This window comes from Podarcis vaucheri, assembly GCF_965113315.1.
Source record: "Podarcis vaucheri genome assembly, chromosome: 13".
NCBI lineage: Eukaryota > Metazoa > Chordata > Lepidosauria > Squamata > Lacertidae > Podarcis > Podarcis vaucheri.
In genome coordinates, this window is record NC_138751.1 from 57,962,601 (window position 1) to 57,972,458 (window position 9,858).

The 9,858-nt window shown below is 47.8% G+C and overlaps 3 long non-coding RNA genes across 3 annotated transcripts in view; 1 reads left to right on the forward strand and 2 right to left on the reverse strand.

Moving 5' to 3' along the window:
• Nucleotides 1-9,858, reverse strand: part of LOC309517099 — a 393,909-nt gene that overhangs the window by 44,283 nt on the left and 339,768 nt on the right. The gene's annotated exons all lie outside the window — the stretch shown is intronic.
• Nucleotides 714-4,657, reverse strand: LOC309517093. Its single transcript, XR_014213143.1, has 2 exons — nucleotides 4,576-4,657; nucleotides 714-2,630 (listed from the first exon to the last, which is right to left on the reverse strand). It is a non-coding gene; the product is annotated as an uncharacterized lncRNA (long non-coding RNA).
• Nucleotides 6,505-9,858, forward strand: part of LOC309517098 — a 136,025-nt gene continuing 132,671 nt past the window's right edge. Inside the window, exon 1 of the long non-coding RNA XR_014213149.1 lies at nucleotides 6,505-6,650. This is a non-coding gene — a long non-coding RNA (uncharacterized lncRNA). The remainder of the gene's footprint in view (nucleotides 6,651-9,858) is intronic.

Genomic DNA, 9,858 nt, shown 5'->3' on the forward strand with positions numbered 1-9,858 from the left:
GTCATGACTGGACCTAATGGTCAGGGATCCCTTTACCTTTACCTTACGTGCTTTAAACTTTGGCTGGACTCTAGCATATTTGAAGTCTGATTTAAATAACAGACAAAATGGTGAAAACCCCTAGATACGCACTCAAATGCTTGGTATCACCAGCTCTGCTTCAAAACATCACCACTTTCACCTCCCACTTCTTAAAACTATTCCAAACTCTGAAAACCAATCCTTCCATCTTTCTATACCAAAGAGCAAAGCTCAGCTGAATTTCAGCCCATCACCCCACCCAACCCTAACTTCACTCTCCAATGCTTGCAGACACATTCCTTATCCTTCCTTCTAATCACCTCTAGCACCTTCACATTACACACAACATACAATCCACCACTGAACTACTCTTCCACATAGCCATCGATTTGTATGGTTGGAAGGGACCCTGGGGTCATCCAGTCCAACCCAGTGAAATACAGGGATCTTAGCACCATGACCTCCCTTTTGCAACAAGATTTGTACTACCAAAAAGACACACACACATGTATACACAGGCATGACTGGAGAGGGACATACAATCACGCCCCTATGTTCATCCAATTAAATTAGTTATTTTTAAACGAAAAAATTTTAATGTTTCTGTAGCTCATATTTCAGAACTGCCAATGGTGAATGACACAATGTAACTGGATCAAAAAAATCATTATTCATTATGTACACTGGCAACATCACAGCTTGACTTATTATTTATTTACAAATTTTAATGTGGGTTGTAAAACTGGTTCTTACATTAGTTTACAGTTTGTGGAGAATATTCTCACCTCACATCACTACTCTTAAGATTTCACAATTCTCTTTCTTTTAAGTCACACCAGTCCCATCACGTGGCAGAAGAAAACAGGAAGAACTTTCTGGTGGTAAAAGATGTTTGGCAGTGGAACAGACTCCCGGAAGGTGGTAGACTCTCCTTCTTTAGATGATTTTAAGCAGAGGTTGGATGGCCAACTGCCAGTGCTTCTTTAACTGTGATTCCTGCATTTCAGGAAATTAGACTTCCAGCACTACAACTCCATGAAAACTGAAGCCTTTGCTTGCTACCCTTTAGAGCCTGTTTCCTAAAAACAGGCCAGATAATTTTGGGACCTAGACTGTTTGGTGCTCCTTATTTGTACTCCAAAACAACTTAAATGGGTCTTGCTGAAGTTTAATTTGCTACTAGCTTAGTTCAGGTAGGTAGCTGTGTTGGTTTGATGCAGTCAAAATATATAAAAAATTTAAAAAATTGTCCAGTAGCACCTTAGAGAACAACTAAGTTTGTTCTTGGTATGAGCTTTCGTGTGCATGCACACTTCTTCAGATACACTGAAACAGAAGTCACCAGACCCTTCTATATAGTGGGAGGGTGGGGTGGAGGTTTTCTCAGAAGGGTTGTAGGAGATGGTTGATTTACCAGCTTAGTGTTAAGTTCTGTGTTTTCTGATGCAGAGAAGTGATGCTAACTGATTGAAACCTGGAAGCCCAGGAAGCTGCCTTTATGCCATGGCCCAACGGTCCATCTAGTTCTGGACTGTCTGCACTGACTGGCAGAGGCTCCCAGGGTTTCTGGCAGGGGGCAATTCCCAGCCCTACCTGAGGAGGTGGGGTTTGCACCTGGCTGGGACCTTTTGCATGCATAAGCAAATACCATGTGACTAAGCTAGACCTCTTCCCAGAGGCTTAGGACAGTGACAGCTTCTGAAGACCCCTGTAATGACTAATGGATCACTCAAACTAGAATGGATTAAGTTGTGTTATTGGTAAGTGGAACCTTTCTGCAAAATGATACAAGATGAGCCCTCTGTGCTGGCCAACCAGAAAGGGACTGGGGTGGGGAATCAGTCCTTCTCCAGATGTTATTGGGCTACAATTCCTAGCCTCCCCAATCATTGGTCCTGCTGGCTGGGCTAGGTTCCCCATCCCTGTTTGAGAAGCTCCCTCAACAAAGCAGAGAGTGACTTCAATGCCCCACAGTGCAACTAACGTGTTTCAAGTGCATCTGAGAGATGCAGTCTTCCCACACACCTGAAGAAGTGCAAATAGTGATGGAAAATAGAAATAGTGGGGAGGAGTTCACAATGTTTTGTCAGCAAGAATATTACAGACAACAGTTTGGGGGGCTGGGAGCCTCTGGTTCATACACACAAAGAAACAATTTTCATAAAATGCTGCTTTTCTTTCCCAGTTCAAAATATGCTCTGCATTTTTGAAAGTCCAGGAGTGCCCAACTGAAAACAACCAGGGTGGTTTTTTTAATGCTCTGTTAAGTCACAAATCCCTGTAGCGCAAATGCATGCAAACACACACACACACACACACACACGGAACAGCAACTGGAGCAATCAGACCAAGAGCAAAACAACTTTTACATGGAAGATGGAAGGAAGCACAGCCCCCTTCCGCGTGCGCATAAGCTGGTCGGGCATGAAGATGAAGTGTATATCAGAGCACATGGCCCACGTTGGTGTGGGGAGCTGGGTCTCCCCTCCAGCCACCAGCCCTCCTGAAGATGCTGCTCCTGGGCTACCGCCGGCGAATGGGCTTGTACACACACACAGACAGCAGGATCATGGCGACGAGCAGGATGCCAAAGACACTTCCCATCAGAACTGCAAGAGAAAGGAAGAGCGAGAGCCTGGCTGATAAGGCATGGAGGAGGGCAGCCAGGGACTGATTCTGTCTACAGGGCACGCTGCTCTCTCTTCAAGAGCAGGAGCTGGGAGACACAGGGTGCAGTTACAGGCTGGGAATAGCACTTGGGAGAAACCAGGGTTCAAATCTCCACTCGACCGTGAAGCTCCCTAAAGGTAAAGGGATCCCTGACCGTTAAGTCCAGTCACAAATGATCTGGGGTTGCGGCGCTCATATCGCTTTATTGGTCATGTGGCCAGCATGACTAAGCTGCTTCTGGCAAACCAGAGCAGCGCATTGAAACGCCGTTTACCTTCCCGCTGGAGCGGTACAGTGGTGCCCCGCAAGACGAATGCCTCGCAAGACGGAAAACTCGCTAGACGAAAGGGTTTTCCGTTTTGGAGGTGCTTCACAAAACGAATTTCCTATGGGCTTGCTTCGCAAGACGACAATGTCTTGCGAGTTCCTGCTGATTTTTTTCTCCTTCCCCCCCTTTTGCTAAGCCGCTTATCAGCTGATCCGATCAGCAGATAAGCTGCTAAAAGCCGCTAAAAGCGCTAATCCGTCAATGGGCTTGCTTTGCAAGACGAAAAAACCGCTAGACGAAGAGAATCACAGAACGGATTCTTTTCGTCTTGCGAGGCACCACTGTACCTATTTATCTACTTGCACTTTGATGTGCTTTCGAACTGCTAGGTTGGCAGGAGCAGGGACCGAGCAATGGGAGCTCATCCCGTCGTGGGGATTCAAACCGTCAACCTTCTGATCGGCAAGCCCTAGGCTCTGTGGTTTAGAGTAGACCACAGCACCTAGGAGCCCTCAAAAGCCAATCACTCACAGTGCCTTCCAACCCTCGCTACCAATTCCTCCCATTTTCAGAATTCCTTGGACTCTTGCTCTCATCCTTGGGCACAACAAGAACCAGTGCTCCTACTGAGCATCTGCTAGAGCAGAAACAGGAAACCTGTAGCCCTCCAGATTCTGTTGGACTCTGCCAGGGGCTGTCAATGGGGAAATTCCAGTCTGCAATCCTTGCTGGCCCCATCCTGGCTGCAAGTAAATGCAGCTGGGCCAGGAACTGCCTGGCAGGGTGAGGAGAAAGTGCTGGGAGCCCCAGCTTGGCTGGGGAAAGAAACAGCCAAATGACCAGCAACCTGATTGTGGGGATTCTCAGAAGCATAATGAGGAACACATTTGGAAGTCTTCTTCACAGGATAGGAGGAATAGTACAACTTATTACTGATGCAACTTTCTGACAGTGAGGTGTAAATCTCAGCACATTTAAGTCACAATTGGACTGGGAGGCAAAACAGTTCAAGAAAGGAAGCTCAGTGCCGAGAGCCAGCCCAGGAGGCACCAAGGCCTCTGAATGCCAGTTGCCAGGAGGAGAGAAAAGGCCTCTTGCGCTCAGGTCTCACTTGCCACTTTCCCCCTGTGAGAACAGGACGCTGGACTGGATGGGTCACTGGCCTGATCCAGCAGGCTCCTCTGGCATTAAAAAAAGACATGCAGGGTCCACAGAGTCTGTCTTTTCCATGGCTTTTCACCCACCCACCCCGCAGCATAGGCAGGGTGTCCCAGAGGCCATCTAGTCTACCCCAGGCAGGGGCTACCGCCTCCTTCCCTGGCCCCGGCTGCTAGGGGCAAACCAGTTCACCCTGCCAGCCCTTGGCTAGAGAAGGACTTTGGCCCTGCAAGGAGAACTGAGCCAGGAATCACAGGGATGGAAGCGGGGAGGGAGCCAAAGCCCCCCCCCAAGTTCCGGGGCTCCCTTTCCGGGGGGGGGGCGAACCTGCAAGCGGCGGGCGCGGAGTGATGGGCTTGGGACTGGAGGGGTGGAAGGCGGGTGCAGGGCCGTGGGACCCAGGCGCCCGAGGAGGGTGCCCTCTCTCCCTCGGGGACCCAGGCGCCCGGCCTCCTCACCCAGGTTCTGCGTCTGGAGCACGGCGTAGGGCCGGCTGTTCCCGGGCGGGGCCGCCTCGGCCTGGTCCCGCCGCAGCAGCAGCAGCAGCAGCCCCGCCGCCCGCCAGCCGCCGCGCCGCCCCATCCTCGCCCGGCAGCGGAGGCCGAGGCCGCCAAATCCCCGGAGCTCCACCCGGTGTCTTCTGCACGTGTGGATGCGGCCAAGTTGCCAGCACGTCTTAGCCCAAGGTGCTTCGAGCGGCAACCTGGCCGCTGGGCCCCGCAATGCCACGCTCCTCTCTGCCCAGCGCAGGGCGGGAGGGAGGGCGGGCGAGTCAGCGGGGGGGGGGGGTCGCCAAGCGGCCCAACGAAAGGTCGCGCGTGGACACGTGGTCTTTAGGCCCCCGGGGTCCCCTTCAGCTCCCCTCCCTAGCATTGCATGCTGGGAGTGGTAGTCTCCATTCTGGGATGCCGCTGGAGAGGCGTCCGGGCACAAAGAGGGAGGAAAGTGGAAACTTGACCGCGCGATTCCCGGCGTCCCTGCTCGGAAGGAAACCCACTGAATTCAATGGGAGTTACTCCCAAGTGTGCATAGGACTGTAGCCTAAATGCAAATAACCTAAGCAGGCTTCAAAACCATGGGTCAGTCAATGCGGCTTTTAATCTCCTGCTCTTTTTATTGCATTTTAATCAATGTTATCTCGTTTCACCCGTTACCTCCTTGCCTTGGAAAAGGCAGCAAGCTATAGATCTTTCCTAGAAATAAAACGAGAACGATACAGTCCCCAGCTTTGAAGAATTCTGATTTTCATAGGTTCAAATGTCACTCATTTCCTAGCTGTTTTTGTTTATAACCAGATATTCTACAAGTCTGTGCATTTTGCAAAAGTTTCCTTTCTTTTCCGACAGCACTTTCTGAATGGAGTTGGCACCCAGCCATTTCCATTTCCAGAGGGCTAGTAGCCACACCAGTCCCTTACAGCAAAAACGACAGTCTTGTGGCACCTCAAAGGCTAACAAATTTATTACCACGATATAAATGTTTTGTGGACTTCACAGGACACAGTTGTGACCCAGCATCTCTCTGAAAGGAACCACAGTGCAAATACATTCTCAGAGTAACCCCTTCCTCACCTCACCTCCCCAAAACAAATAAATTGGTAATTTGGGGAATACAAGAGGGTATTAAATACAAGAGAATTAAAATCCACAGTGCTTCCAGCTGTGTACAATAAAATAAGATGGTCTCCAAGTCAAAGGACACTGGTGACATCCAGATATTTGAAATACATTTATCATAGAACAAATGTAGGGTTGCCAACTTTTGATTACAGTACTGTATTTTCTGATCCCTGAACCTGTAGACCGAGATCTAATTGAGGGTGATTCTCTCCACTCTAAGAACAGCTTATTTTCCCCAAGTCAAAAGAAAGTAAGGCAGAGCTCTTTATCAGGGAGAAAGCAGCAAGAGCCTTTGAAGATGATCCAAGTCAGGAATATGTGGTGGAAATGATTTGACAGCCTAGAATTGGGTCTAGAGGAGATAGCCTCGTGGAAAATTACACAACAGAGGTTCCTGTTCCTTTAAAACAGGGCTGCAAACTTCCTAAACACATTTTTCTGCTGCTCCCCACTCCACTGATTCTGGTATTGTCTGCAACAAGAAAATACTTAGCCCTAGGACTAGGGTGCGGGAGCCCTGCATCCTGGTTGTGGGGCACACCACCCTCTCCCCAGTCAGCAGATCAATCACTGGATGAGTGGAGATCATGAGCGGAGAGGAGGTCTGTGTTGGTGTGCATATGAGAGGGGTGTGTTGGCTGCACCCAGTTTTGGCCACACCCACTGCTGGAGTGTGGCCCCCAGAGGGTTAAGGTAAAGGTAAAGGGACCCCTGACCATTAGGTCCAGTCGTGGCCTACTCTGGGGTTGCGGCGCTCATCTCGAGGGAGCCGGCGTAGAGCTGCTGGGTCATGTGGCCAGCATGACTAAGCCGCTTCTGGTGAACCAGAGCAGCGCACGGAAACGCCGTTTACCTTCCCGCTGGAGCGGTACCTATTTATCTACTTGCACTTTGACGTGCTTTCGAACTGCGAGGTTGGCAGGAGCAGGGACCGAACAACGGGAGCTCACCCTGTCGCGGGGATTTGAACTGCCGACCTTCTGATCAGCAAGTCCTAGGCTCTGTGGTTTAACCCACAGCGCCACCCGCGTCCCCCCCAGAGGGTTAGCCAAGGACAAATGTGGCCCTCCGGCAGGGCTGGATTTATGTTTGATGTGGCCCTAAGTTACTGTAGGTAATGGGGCCCTATATATAGCAGGCAGGGCCCATTACTTACGTCATAGGAGCCTACACAACACAAAAACTGTTGCTGTATGTAAGTTTTATTTTATTTGTTTTTAATCTTATATTTTGAAAATGTACATCCAGTTGTTTTTTCCTTTAAAATTTTTTGGGGCCCCCAAGAGAGTGGGGCCCTAAGCCAAAGTTTGTTGAGCTTATACGTAAATCTGGCACTGCCCTCCGGGTAAGACAGCCTAGTCCGTGAGTAGAACGGAAAATTGGAATAAGAAATTTCTTTTAATTTGGCACTGAAGCGGGAAGGTCTAAACAGGAAGTCTGCCTTCCGCTTTTTGTAAATAGATTGAAGCAAAGACACGGCAAGCTAGAGCTTAGAAAATCGTTCGTAAAGGATCAATTTTCATCATTTAAAATTACTGAACCCCCCCCCCCTTGGAAGCAGGAGAAGAGGGGGGGACTTTTTCTGGACTGATTAAACTTGCAGAAGACAAGCAAAGAAAAGCAATTCTCCACCATCCTGAACCTGGGAGCGGGGTGTCAGGACAGACGTCTTCGGGAAGTTCATTGACTACAGACAAACGTCTTTGACAGGTAGTTAAAAGAAGAGAAACATATTGATTCCATTGTTCCCCTTCGCATCTAAAAGGAAGAAAATATTGACAAAATATCTGAAAAAGGAAACTTTGTTGTTAGATTTGTTTTAAAAAGAGAGAGAGAGAGAGAGAGAGAGAGAGAGAGAGAGATGGATACAAATAGAAGCTTTTCCCCCTAGAGGGAGCTTGTGAAACTGTTATTAAATTCGAACTGGGGAGCTTTGCAGCTGCAATAGATTAAGATCGTGGGAACAGACTCTGACCTTCAACAACAATGTACTCGGAGGCTCTGGTGTTGGCCTTTTGTAAGACAAGTGCTTTATTGGAACAGTTACATGAGAAGATGGATTTGATGACTGTTGGGATTGGAAAGTTTGGACAGGCAGTGGGCACTTGTATAGAACCCACAGGAATTAACTCAGGAGTGTGCTTTGACAGATCAGATGAGGGAGGAGGTTGTTGCTGGACCTAGTGAGGCAGAGATGGAGGGAACTGTGGCCCAGCAGGAACATGAGTTGTTGGACTTGACGAATGAACCTGGAGAAAGCCAGATTTGGAGAGACAGTTCTGTTTGGTTTGGAGATGGGGGGCTGGATAGACCCCCCTATGCAGGGATGTTTTGACCTTTCAAGTCTGGCTTTGGGCCGGGAGGCGTTCGGAGTTGTGCGGGCCCTTAACTTGGGAGGGACTTTGAAACATGCTTTTAAATACCACATGGAGTTCAGTGTTGACTTTGGAAAAGGGGCTGATCTGTCGAGAAGGGACAAAAACATTGTCAAGCTGGAGTCTCCCCGAGTGAAAGGAACAGAAGACAAAGTAAAGCACAGGTATAAATATGAAGAAGATCTGCGGATGGGACATGGAAGAGATCCAAGGGTCTCGGATATAAGGTTACCAGGTTGATGGACTAGATGGATGGGATAGAAAGGACTGACAAAACCCAAGACCAGGAGCAAGAGACGTTGGATGAAGATTGGAAGAAAGTTTTAAATAATTTATTTAGGAAAATCTTGTAAAAATAAAGAGTATTAGAAAAATGTTGGAATGAAATTATTTGGCTTTAGCAGAAATGTTAAAAAGAATTATGTAAGAATATGTCATGGTTAAGAGAATTTGGTATAAATAAGATTTAAATTTTAAGTTTTAGGGCCTTTTATGGTAAGATAAGGTTAAAATAGATTAAGGTAATTTAATGACAGAATATTATGAAAGATGGAAAGGATTTGCTGAGATAATTAACAACTAGAATACAAAAAAGGGAGGTGTGAGGAGGTCGATGAAACAAGGTAATGACAGTTAATGATTTGGGAATATTGGATTTGTTTTTAAATTTTTTGTTTATTTTTGCTTTTTGATTTTGATGTATTATGTGTTTTGTTTTGTTTTTCTCTTTTTGACCTTTTTTATTGATTTGTATTGTTTAAATGTTACTTGTTTTTTCCTTCTTTTTCTCTCTCTTTGTTTCTTTGTGATCTTAAAATTCTCAATAAATATTATTATTTTTTAAAAAGACAGCCTAGCCAAGCTTTGTGAAGATGTTGTGAAGATGTTGTGAAGATGAAAGGTGTTGAGGGCTGCAACTGTAGAGCGACAGCAACTCCCATTAGCCAAACTGAAGAGGTAGCTTTTCTCTTTGTACCATGGGCAGGGATTGACAAGACTCTTCTCACAGGCCAATGACACAAACTTGCATATGCTAATTTCCATATAAATTCAAGACAAATTTCAGAGGACAGAAAACAAACTTGCAGTTAGCGCTTCCTCTTCACAACAGGATGTCAGGGTACTGTCTCCTCTCCCACCAATGGTTACTCATTGGGCAGGGAGCCCACCAGTAGGTGGCGCCAGAGCCAGCTCACCCTGCATTTGTCCCCCTCCTCCTGGTTCTATGGAGGTGTGCTCCCTCCCACCTGGACTGGTTGTAAGTGGAGAGACAGACAGGTGGGGCAGACAGAGGGGAGATGGTAGGGTAGAGCCCCTCTTTCCCCAAAGGGCGAGCCTATTGTACTCAATGCCCACCCTTTACTGCACAAGTGAGGAGAGTGGCTGGTGTTGCACTCACTCACATGGTGCTCAGGGGCTTCCCATGGGGGTGTCTGGTTGGTCTCTGTGGGAACAAGATGCTGAACTATATGGATCAGCAGCTAGGTAGGTATTTGAGCCACAGGTGGGCAGAGAGAGCTGCACTGCAGGGCTGTGCTGAGGGCTTTGACATCCTGTGGAAGAGGAAGAGCCCCCTTCAGGGTGACTTTCCCCCCCTCCTCCTCTTTGCCTTCTTCTATGAAAAGGATTGCAGGGGGAACTATGCTGGTTGCAGACATGCACACTTCCAAAATCTCTCTTGGCAGCTTCTTTTAAACTCTTCTAGCCACATCGTCTGGCCAGACACACCTGGAACAATTAAGTGGAA